We start from the raw sequence: 11,866 nt of genomic DNA on the forward strand, positions 1-11,866 counted from the left end.
GCCTGCCCAAACCAAGAGCAAGTGTGGGCCGTGAGCGGCCAGGCCCCAGGTTTCAGCCGCAAACCCCGGAGAAGAGCCAGACCGGAACAGTCACATTGCAGTGGTCACTGTCTGAGGACAGTCCCCACTGCAGCAAAGACCAGCTGGAACACGAATGATCAGGGTCACCCTGTCTCCCCTCCGGGGCCCTATGCACCTCCCTCATACCCTCACCAGATGCCATGGAGAGGGGAAGGAAGGGAGCAGGAACCCGAAAGACTGGGCCTTTTACAAAAATAGACCAAACGTTTACCTCAAAGGCCTGTTTAAATTATTGAACCTGAATAAATTTACCTGACTCACTAAACATAAAGCCCTCTGGGCACCTCAGGCCCTATCTAGCAGAACGCAGATACAACATTTGGGATCTCACTGCCCGCCATAAAGACTACATCTGGTGAGGAGAGAAGAGAGGACACTGGGTGATCCATCTCAAGAGAAGCTGAACAGACCCCGTCGCTTCCCCTCAAGGTGGAACAGTTATGGTTGCACGGATGGTTAGTCACATCGAGGGTGAGGAATGAAAAACATGTATTAGGGGCATCTCTGGAGAGAACAGAAGGATTATTCATTGTTTCGGTGTCATTTTTTTAAAGCTTGAAGCATGATTTAGGAGAAGCCATTTGCAGGATTGCTGCATTCAATTACCCAGCACAAACTTGGATGAGCCTGGCAGCTATTTCCAGGCTTCTGAATGTGGGTCATAAACGCACGTTCATCAAAAAGGACAATGCAATCAAGCGGCTTCACATGTTTATCATCATTTCTGGGAAAGGCATTTATTAGCAACTGCCTGTACGAGGTTCATGCAATTTGGGTTTTATATACAGAAATTAAGCGGTCACAATCCCTACCCTCTCGAAATGTAAGCTTGGCAATGCTGATTTGAACAATCACATAAAAATACAACTAAGCGAAACTCATCTGCAATTATTTTCTGTCCCACATGCTCATGTTCCGTGGCTCTTTCTCACTGTCCACTCAGGGCTTCTGTACCTGTTGTTCTCACTACCCTAGAACTCCATCTGGATTAGAGTAGGAACATGGAACATGGGGTTGGGGCTATATTTTTTAGGACTGAAAATTGGGAAAATTGCTTTTCTTGTGCAAAAGGAAGAGGCTCACACTTGAATACCTACACAATTTCCATTACTCTGCCACCTCTTTTCTGCAAAAGCACCCCACTTTTGTTCAGGGTGGTAATATATCCAGTTTTGGGGTTTTTTTGTAATGTATTTGCTACTATCATTTGCAGCTAGAGGAGGGCATGTAACACATTTCTGGCCAATGAGATATAAGTGGAAATCACCAAATAAGGCATCTGGGAAAGTGCTTTTTAAAAAAGCTACTTTGTTGACATTTGCCTTTGCCCTCTGCCCTTTCAGTCATCTTGCCTGGAATGTGGATGAAATGCTGGATGTGCAGGAGACATCCTGTGACCACGAGGAGTCATTCAGAAGGGCTAAAGCCACAGACTAAGGATGGCTAAACACAAAGAAGGAAACTGGGTCCCCCACCAGTTCTGAATTGTTCTGTGAGGAAAATAAGATTGCCATTAAGTTGAGCCCTAGTATATTTATTTAGTGTATGTAACCACATACAATCCCTGATTGATTCTAAGAGTTATGCAGGTGAGGCTGTATAATTTAGGTGGCCATTGTGACTAGAGCTCATTTTTTGATAGTATTTTCTTCCTTTTTTGAGCACTGGCAGTTGTTTGGGGAATTTGAATCAATGTTAGCACGGGCAGAGTTTGCTCCAGTTCAATCTTGAGCATTGAACAACCATTTCGTGAGGGTCTAAGATGTGCCCCCACAGTGCTGGGTGCTAGTGGGCACAAGTCTCTGCATTTACAGCACTGAGACTCTATCCAGGGGAGAGGAACAATAAACAAACAAACAAGAAAAGGAGGCTAAAGTACTGTAAAGAACAAACAGTAAGGAGGATAGGCATGCTGGGTGGGAGAAGGGACACTGACACTTCATGCAGGGTGGTCAGAAAAGGCCTCCCTTCTAGGGTGGTGCAGTCATTGGCGAGGACCACCATAACCAACTACCCACAGATTGCAGAACTTCAACAACAGAAATGTATTTTCTCACAGTTCTGGAGGGCCCAAGTCCAAGATCAAAGAGCCATCAGGGTTAATTTCCATTAAGGCTATAGACAGTATCTTCTTGCTGTGTCCTCACATGGCCTTGCCTCTGTTCATGTGGACATAAAGAGAGTGAGAGAGAGAGAGAGAGAGAGACCTGGTGACTTTTTCTCTTCGTATAAGGACACTAGTCCTGTTGGATTAGGACCTCATCCTCATGACTTCATTTAACTTAATTATCTCCTAAAAGGCCCTATCTGCAAATATAGTCACACTGGGGATTTGAGCTTCAACATGATTTTAGGGGAACACAATTCTGCTATAACAAGCAGCTTATGACAGTTGAGATCTGAGGACTGAGCCCTGGAGAACTCTCCAGAGTTAAGGTGGACAAATCAAAAGGATCCGGTAACAGAGCCTGAGAAGAAGCATCCATGAGGTTGGGAAAAACAAACAAAAACAAAGTGTGGTGACCTGGAAGCCAAATGAGAAGTATTTCAAGAAGAGGGTGCTCACACTTGCCACTGACAAGACAACTAAGGTCAAGACTAAATGCACTGTGGCCCTTGCAAAGAGTTGCTTTCATGGAGTGATGGATTGGTGTACTAGTTATCTAGTGCTGCATAACAGATTGCCACAAGCTACAGCAGTGTAAAGCAGTACACTTGTGTTCTCTTACAGCACACGTGGGTCAGGAGTCTGGGTGTAGTTTACCGGGTGCCTCTGGCTCATGGTCTCCGACAGGACTGCCATTAAGATGTTGGCTAGGGCTGGAGTCTTTTTGAGGTTTAATATAGGAAGATTCGCTTTCAAGCTTGCTCATGGGGCTGCTGGCAGGCTCAGATCCTTGTTGGCTATTAGCTTGAGACATCTATTCCTTGCCAAGCAGGTCTCTCCATAAAGCAACTCACAACATGGCAGCCTGCTTCCCCTAGAGCAAGGAATCTAAGAGATCAAAGGCAAGAAACAGCAGCCCAAGATGGTAGCTTCAGTCTCTTATAGCATAATCTCTGAATGACATCCCATCATTTTTTTAAAAGACTTTATTTTTCAGAGCAATTTAAGGTTCGCAGAAAAATTGAGCAGGAAGTAGAGAGTGTCTGCACTACACTACCAACATTCTCTGCCAGTGCAGAATACTTGTTACAATGATGAACCAACCTCAGTCCATAGGATTCACTCTGTGCTGTAGCTTTTATGGGCTCTGAAAACTATGCAATAACATGTATCCAGCCTTATAATATCATACAGCATAGTTTCATTGCCCTAAGAATAGCCTTTGCTCCACCTATTCATCCTCTCTCCCCCAAACCTCTGGCAACCATTGATCTTTTCACTGCTTCCATAGTTTTGCCTTTTCCAAGACGTCATATAGTTGGGATCATACAATAAGTAAACTTTTCAGATTGGCTTCTTTCACTTAATAATATGCATTTAAGTTTCTTCTGTGTCTTCTTATGGCCTGATAGCTAATTTTTCTTAGTGCAGAATAATATTCCATTGTCTAGATGCACCATAATTTATTCTTCCATTCATCTGTTGAAAGACATATTGGTTGCTTTCAGGCTTTGGCAATTATGAATAAAGTTCTGATAAACATCAGTGTACAGGTTTTTTGTAGACATAAGCTTTCAACTCCTTTGGGTAAATACCAAGGATCATGATTGTATCATGTGGTAAGAGTATGTTTAGTTTTGTAAGGAACTGCCAAACTGTTTTCCAAAATGGCCTGCCGTTTTGCATTCCCACCAGTAGTGAGTGAGAGTTCCCGATGTTCTACATTCTCACCAACATTTGGTATTGTCACTGTCTGGAACTTAGCCATTCCAGTAGATACATAATGGCATCTCATTGTTTTAATTTGCAATTCCCTAAAGACATATGATATGGAGCATCTTTCCACATGCCAACCCCTAACTTATGCTATATTCTATTCATTGGAAGAATTCACTAGGTCCACCCTGCACTGAAGGGGAGGGGGCCACACAAGGGCAGGGATAGCAGGAGATGGGGCCCTGGAGACCATTTCAAGGGGCTGACCAGCATAATTAGACTTAGAAATGAATGGAGGAGAGGAATTAAAGACAAATAGAGACAACACTAGGAGTTTTGCTATAAAGAGAAGTAAAGAACTGAGAGGTTAGTTGTAGAAGTACGTGGCGTTAAAGATGTTTTCATTTTCTTTGTTTTACAACAAACCAGAGCATTCTTACCAATTAAGGTGATACATTGGATTTATTGATACATAACCAAATAAAATTCTATTTTATACCTTTATTCATATATTTCCTAAAAGTATGGTGAACAATGATGAAGTTTGTAAATAAGAAACCTGAAAGGGGATTTTTTTTTTAAATATTTTATTTATTTATTTATTTATTTGACAGAGAGAGAGAGAGCTCATGAGTGCACGAGCAGGGGGAACAGCAGAGGGAGAGGAAGAAGCAGACTCCCCACTGAGCAGAGAGCCCAACGTGGGGTTCAATCCCAGGACTCTGGGATCATGACCTGAGCTGAAGGCAGGCCCTTAACCAACTGAGCCACCCAGACACCCCGAAAGGGGATTTTTTTAATAGTCTGTTTTGTACCCAATGGGGATTAAAAAGCAGCACATTCATATCCCAGTGCTCCCAGGACACTTACAAGTACACCTTCTAATTGCCAAAATCAGCCACACAAGTTTATTTAGGCAGATGAAACCAATAGCCTTTAGTGTGGGCCGACATTCTCACTTGGCTTGAAAACAAGCCTACAGCTGCTTGGAAAAGGCAGGCTGCTGGGCACAGACCTGCTTGTGGCAAATGGCCCAACAACCGATTAAACTGTTCCCGGACTGGAGTGATCATTTAAATCATGAATAATGCCTGCAGTTCCTTTATCTTCTGACTCTCCACTACAACAACACAATAAAATATGCACTCAACACAGAGACAAAAGCAAATAAATGGGCCAATTAATTTGTGAAAGCAAATGCCCTAGAACTGTGTCTGATGTCAGTTCATTGAGAACAAGTGAGTCTTAGGATCTCCTGGGTATAGGGATCCAGCAACTGCAGGGTTTGAGGAAGGTGATAAATAATGTGCTTTCTTCCCCTTCCATATACAGATCCAACGCAGACATAAAACACAGAATGGAAATTGAAGTGTTCACTTCATTACTGATAAGATTGCATCCTCAGAATTCAGTCTGTTCTACTCCCGTCCCAGTCTAGACCTTGAGTCATCATTGCCTTACACTGATCCTGGGCAGTGAGGGAAGAAAAAGATGAATCCTCAGTTTATAGCCTTCTAGTGGATTTGCTCTTCTTAGAGGAAGATGAGACACTGGATGTTAGCCGCCATGATGTACTTGGGGGCCAAAAATTTTAAATGAGTACAGTTACTGAGAAATCCGATATTTCATTTATTTAGGACTAAAAGCAGAAAAGCACAGAGGTAAAGGTAATGACACTTAAAATGTACCCAACTGACTGTGTACTGAACCAAGAAAAACCTCAATGACTCCTAAGTGGTCCCTTCTCCCCTCCCCCATCCCATTCCCCCTCCCATCAGAGAAGATAAGATTCTTAGCTTTTTCTACTGAGAAGAGGGGGCAGGTGGAGAATGAAAGCCAGCAAGACTACCCAGTTGGCATGCTCTCAAAATTCATGTTTGCATTGGATTTTATTGGAATTCCTTCCTCTTCTGGAAGGGAATGAGGAAATGGTGGGCAGAGGCTTGAGGCATTATCCAACAGAAGTTCCTCCACAGAGAAACATGGCAGGGGGAGGGTAAGGTTCCCCTCTAGCAGCAGCAAAACTAGCCAGAGAAATGCCCAACACTTCCTGAGGCCCCAAGATGCCTTCTCTACAAGTATGTGTGAAAGGCAGGCCAAATACAGGCCAAGAGAGGAAATTTAGCAGGTTTTATCAAGTCCTTAACAGGCACCAAGCCCTAGGCCATGTACTGGGAAGGCAGGGATAAATTCACACTCAAGGTGACCCAGGAAAGTTAAAGCCTGGGATAAGGCCTCATCATTGCCATGACTATGAGCCTTCAAGAGTTTGATAGCATGAATATTCAGCTACATTGGGGGATAACCAGTGAGTATCTTTTCTTGGACTCATCTCCCCCTTACCCAAACATATTCCAGGCACTAAGCTGAGCTCTGGGAACCTAGCAGAGAAGAAAAGAGAGTCCTTGTGGAGCTTATATTCCACCATCATGACAACTCTGCTTTTGGAGAACACCCTAAGGCTGGTTCTACTCCACCAGAGAAAATTCTAGCTGATCTCTAAGGTGTCTTCTACTCTAGAATTCCTCTTTAATTCTCTTGGCCTCTGATTTTTACCTCTCCTATATTTGATGTGCAGTCACCTTCCTGCTAATGCTAGACTCACGGTAGGTGCCCCTCCTCCAAGGAGCCTTCCCTGACCCCTTAGCAGGCTGGGCTCAGTGGTTCATGCTGTGCCCTTGGCACACCATGTGGGCTTCTATCAGCCAGTGAATGTCATTTTATGTTCCTTGAGGGCAGGTGCAGTTTCTCATTCCACTTTCTGCCCCCACCACCAGTCACATTGCTTGGCACAGTCAGCACTCAGAAGATACCTGTCATGCTAAACAGTCCCTCCAACCAAAATAATCTCAAGTGTCCCAGTTTCTCGAAGCCCCAAATCTCTAAATTCCAAAAGCAGATTAAGGACAAGGCTGGGGGGTGCGGGTCCCGTGCAGCCGTGCTTTGAAGACTTGCAGACCACCCTGAGGGAAGGCATGGAATATGGGGGGGGTACCTACCTAACATTATCTGATGCCTGGAGCTTCATCTAACCCGCAGCGAGGTACATGCACACCACACCCAGAAAGGAGTTCGGGCAGGTGTGCCCCCGACTCCACAGGTTCCGAGACCCGGGCTGGGGGACGTGGGCTGCCGGCAGGGGGCGTGCGAGAGCTAACGGGCGCCCCCGGCGGGGCGGGTACAGGGACGGGAGGGGCGTTCGGGTAACTTTTTGGTTGGTTGCCTCAGGGTGCCCAACCGCCCAGGCCCCTTTTAAACTTAGTCTCTTGGGCGCCCTCCCTTTTCCACCGCGGCGCTCGACTCGGTAAGTGTCTTCCGACCGGCTCGACGCCGGAACAGGCCACGTGGGGATCTCGGGTGGCACTGACTAGACGCGCCCCTCCTCCTCGCCCCCGTGCCCGACCCGTCCGGGCGTCCGTGATCCCGGTTCGGCCTCAGCTCGGGGCCCCCTCGGAAGAAGCCCCCCGGGGGGCACCCATAAGGGCTTCTCCTAGGTGGGTGCGTCCTCGTGGAACCGGGGACCCTTAGTCCCCGGGAAGCACCCTCGTGGCGCCTAAACACCCCCTACCTCCCCGCACTTCTCGTGCCAGTGGCCCCGACGCTCAAGGGCTCCAGGACACAGGGAACTTCAACTTCCTATTTCAATGAAAAGAGAACTTTTCGATAACGCAGCTGGTGGGCGGGCGCCCCCGAGCCGGCTCGGTGTCGGTGTTCTCTGTGCACTCGGGACTCCCGCCTGGCGGCTCCTGGCAATGACCCTGCCAGTTTGGAGAGTGAGCGAGACCGTGGATCTGAGCGCTTGCAGTTTCCGTGCGGAGCAGCGTGATTACGGGGTTAGACAAACCGAGGGGATCCCGCTCGCACAGCCACTCACCACAGGCGCCTTTCCGTTGCCACTTTGCAGGGTAGTTGGACTTTTTAAAAGGTGTGGGGTGAGTCTTGCGGGAGCTGATAACTGCTGAGTCCTCATGAGGGGGCCTGCAATGTTCTCCCCCAGGGTCACCTTTTCAGGAGTGACCCGTGCCTTATACAGAACGGAACCTGCCAGCGTTTTCACGGTGTGAGGTCCGTCATGGTTTTCTGTCCTGGGGAAAAAATCTGAACCACTGGGGTTCTGAGTTGTGTCCACTAAGACGCTGGCACACCTTGGCTGTAGAAAGGGTTATTCTCCGAATTAAGTAAAATTTGTAAAGCTCTAAATTTAGAGTTGAATGAATGAAGGAATCATTGTAGATATCTTAGGTATCACTTAGTTATCTCTTGAAATGTGAGGCTTGTGGGGTTCACAGGTTTGCCCTAGAGTTTTTTTTCACTTATTAGAAAATATCTAATTTCACTGATTAGGAAACCGAGTGGGACATCCATTTTATCACGCTTTTAAGTGGGGGGGGGGCGGAAGTAGCGTTGCAAGCTGTGCTGTAGGGACGCCTTTTGCGGCCGTATATCTGCACCCAAAGCACATGGCCGGTTTCCCCTGCCATGGGTCCCTCAGTCTGGTGACTAGCACTCCCACACCGGGAAATGCAGTGGTCAGGCTTTGTTTTCCAATTGCTTTATGTGTTGGGGATTCCTCTTGAGCCAAACTGTTTCAACATTTCCATCTGAGACAGAAACATGGGCTGAGAGACCCAGGCAGCATGACAAGGAAGCAGCAGCTTGAGCCAGTGTCTATTTAAGGATCGTGGAAACTGAACAGGATCAGGAGACTGTTCTCAACTTGCCAGCTCTGCCCCTGGGTAAACAAGTCCCAGGCTTCCTTTGGTTTTTAAATCTGTTTAGAGTTTATTTCAGTGTTTCCTAGGTACAAACTGTTGCCAGTGATATTTACTTTTTCCCCCCCTAAAATTGGTACTGTTCCAGGCTAATGTAACAAAGAGATCAAGCCGCCACTGACATTATATTCTCTGGAATCCCAGAGGCTAGGAACTTAATTCACTCTTCATTTTACCCCTGGCTGAAAGTTACCAAGGAGGTTCCCAAGTGTGAGGAAATTTTGGAGAATGTAGCCTTTTTACAGGAATTCTATTCAAAGGTAGCTTTTTATTCATCAAAGGTAGCTAGTAGATAACTACGAAACTTTACAAAACAAAAAACAAAGCCCCAAACCATAAAGTGACGTGGTATTCCTAATGTGGTCCTTCTCGCTTTTCTCTCAGGCTCAGTCCAGTTCAAGATGCTGACGAACTTCAGGTATGGACCAAATGGAGAGAATTTGGCTTGAGTTATTAAATAGCTGAATCGAATTCTTGGCCAAGGATGAGAACCCTAATCTGATTAGATATGCTTCTCTGATGGGTTAAAGGATTTACCTGAGGCCAACGAAATAAGAACTGGTTACATGATCACGTCCCTCCCTTTAGAAAGTATGTTTTAAATAGAAGGGGGGGGGGAAGCCTCTAGTATATAGGTAATACTTTATTATGCCAAGAAAAGGTTATTTTTTAAATAGATTTTTTTAAGTAATTGACATTTAATCTTTCAAAGTATCTTTTCCAATGGTGGCCATCTTGCATTTGAGTCTTCCAGAAGGTTGAGGTAAATTGTGAGCTTTAGGGTTTGAGTGAAACATTCACTTTTACATCAGAACATGACTAAGTCTGAGTTGTGAGCCCTGAGTTGACAATGTATAGTATGATGGGGAATTCTATTTACTTACTTGCACAGTTTCTGTAAATGTGGTCTAGAAACCACTGTTTACTTTCTTAATAGCACATCTTTAGTACTTGCTGATCTAACTATCTGCTGTGATACTTCTTTTACAGGGCTGGTGCTTGAAAGCAGCTTTTCAACAAGATAAAGTGTATTTGAATATGTGGTAATTGATACATAGAGAATAGATGCTTTTGCTTTCTTTGTCCCTTTTGTGGTAGCAGGGGCGAATTCTGAGAAGGTGCCAAACAGCTATAAGAACAGACATCTACCTGCCCCATAGAGAATTTTATAGAAGGTAGTTCTATTACTTAAAGTAGTCCTTCTACCAACCAACCAGCCCCAGACTGAAGCTTGACACCACTGTCTTGACAACTTTGTTGATTTGCAAAGGTTATTTTTAAATCTCATTCTTTTGACTGTCCTAAAGATACGTTTCACAGTAGCCTCTTAAAAATTTGGTTTTAGCATATGCTTACAAATTTTTCCATAATAGATCATTTTAATGATTACATTTGATCCTTTTGACAGGAGACAGATCAGTGGATTCTTAAGGATCAGTGAGGGGCTGGTTGCAAAGGAGCATGAGGAAGTTTTGAGGAAATGTTTTATATCTTGTTTATGGTGGTGATTGCATTTGTCAAATTTCGGGGTGAGTTGCTAAATGTAAATTACACTTCAATAAATGTGACTTTAAAAACGTTTCTGGATCTTAATGACCTTTCCAGTGAAATCTATGGCAAGACAGTTGTGGGTCAGCACTTGAATGATTTCCTGAGGTGTTATTAAAAAGTGGCAAAAACATCAAAATCATTTTGGGGGTGTAAGTCACATAAGTGACTTGTGCACACAATAAATACCTGAGAAAAACAGGATCAAAGGGTATAGGTTGGCTTACCCTTTCTCTTTATGGATATTTTGAGCAACAACACATATTCCTTGTCTTGACAGCTGCATTTGAAGTCAGCTGCCAGGCATTTTGCCCTCAGTCTCTTGACAGTCCATTCTAGTGGCCACACGGTGGCAGAATACAGAATGGGAAGTTTCTGTTACCCTTCTATGCCCTGTAACTTAGTTGGCACAGCGTAGGGTTCCTTGTAGCTTTGCTTTCCACATTGGCAGTCTCCCATTCCAAGAAAATGTAGAATGGCCTTGACCGACACCAGCCAGGAATTTGGGAAATGAAGTGAGGTTTTAGCTGCTGAGTAACAGGGCTTGGGTTGATCTGAAAAAAATCAGTCTGAACTCTCCCTTTTTTACTCTTGGGATATTCAAGGATGCTTTTGCAAGGAAGGATGGGCCAAGTATTGGTTGTTAGTCATCGTTCTTAACTGTAGGTAATAAATAGGTCTAACCACAGAACCTGTTGAGCTCTGCCCCATGACCATGTGTTCTTCTGACGGCTGCGTGATGCCATCTTGCTCCAGGCACAAGCAATGCCCTTAAAATTCCTGCGTGTTTCTGGGTTGGATACATTCCTTGCTGGGTCTCCCCCAAACCCCCTCCCTCTATGATGCCAATAGAACAGTTGCCCAATACCCTGGTTAAAGAAGTCTAGCAAACAGCCAAGAAAATGGGATTAGGAATTGGAGCCTGCCCCACAGTTCTGCACAGTCAGCTTGCCCTCCTTGGCACGGCACACTCCTGCATGTTGAGCAGAGCTAAGGCAAGAGTGGGAAGATGCCAGTAGGACTATTCAACTACTAGCCATTTTGGGCTCAAGTGCCCTGAGAAGTGAAGCAGATATGGAGTTGAATGAAATGTTTCCAAAGAGGGCTTATTAATTGCAAGGGAGGAGGTTGCGCTTGAAGAGAATCTTTATGACTATAAAGGAAAATGTGATAGGAATATCACTTTATGCTAATGGTTATGATTTCATTGAAAATGTAAAATCTTTTTTTTTTTTTAAAGATTTTATTTATTTATTTGACAGAGATAGAGACAGCCAGCAAGAGAGGGAACACGAGCAGGGGGTGTGGGAGAGGAAGAAGCAGGCTCACAGCGGAGGAGCCTGATGTGGGGCTCGATCCCATAACGCCGGGATCACGCCCTGAGCCGAAGGCAGACGCTTAACCGCTGTGCCACCCAGGCACCCCAAAAAATGTAAAATCTTAAGAACTCCAGTCACTATCTTCCCCAGATGTGACTTGCCCAGTATCATGGTTATGCTATTGCTCATGTCAGTTAAGGTAGATTGAGTCATGTAATTAGATTTCAAGAATGGGCATATCCCATTTTTGACATAGGCGCTCTACAGTATTCTCAAACCCTGACTACAAGTAGTTTCTGGTTCTTAAAAGCAAGCAAATCTTT

The 11,866-nt window shown here is 45.0% G+C and overlaps 1 long non-coding RNA gene and 1 other non-coding gene across 2 annotated transcripts; both read left to right on the plus strand.

Annotated features, from left to right (window-relative positions):
- The first annotated feature begins 7,218 nt into the window (after window positions 1-7,218).
- LOC117803986 lies at window positions 7,219-10,255 on the plus strand. Its single transcript, XR_004628127.1, has 2 exons — window positions 7,219-9,094; window positions 9,667-10,255. It is a non-coding gene; the product is annotated as an uncharacterized LOC117803986 (long non-coding RNA).
- LOC117795570 lies at window positions 9,152-9,222 on the plus strand. Its single transcript, XR_004619642.1, has one exon. It is a non-coding gene; the product is annotated as a small nucleolar RNA SNORD93 (small nucleolar RNA).
- Window positions 10,256-11,866: the final 1,611 nt, after the last annotated feature.

This window comes from Ailuropoda melanoleuca, chromosome 1 (assembly GCF_002007445.2).
Source record: "Ailuropoda melanoleuca isolate Jingjing chromosome 1, ASM200744v2, whole genome shotgun sequence".
Taxonomy (NCBI): domain Eukaryota; kingdom Metazoa; phylum Chordata; class Mammalia; order Carnivora; family Ursidae; genus Ailuropoda; species Ailuropoda melanoleuca.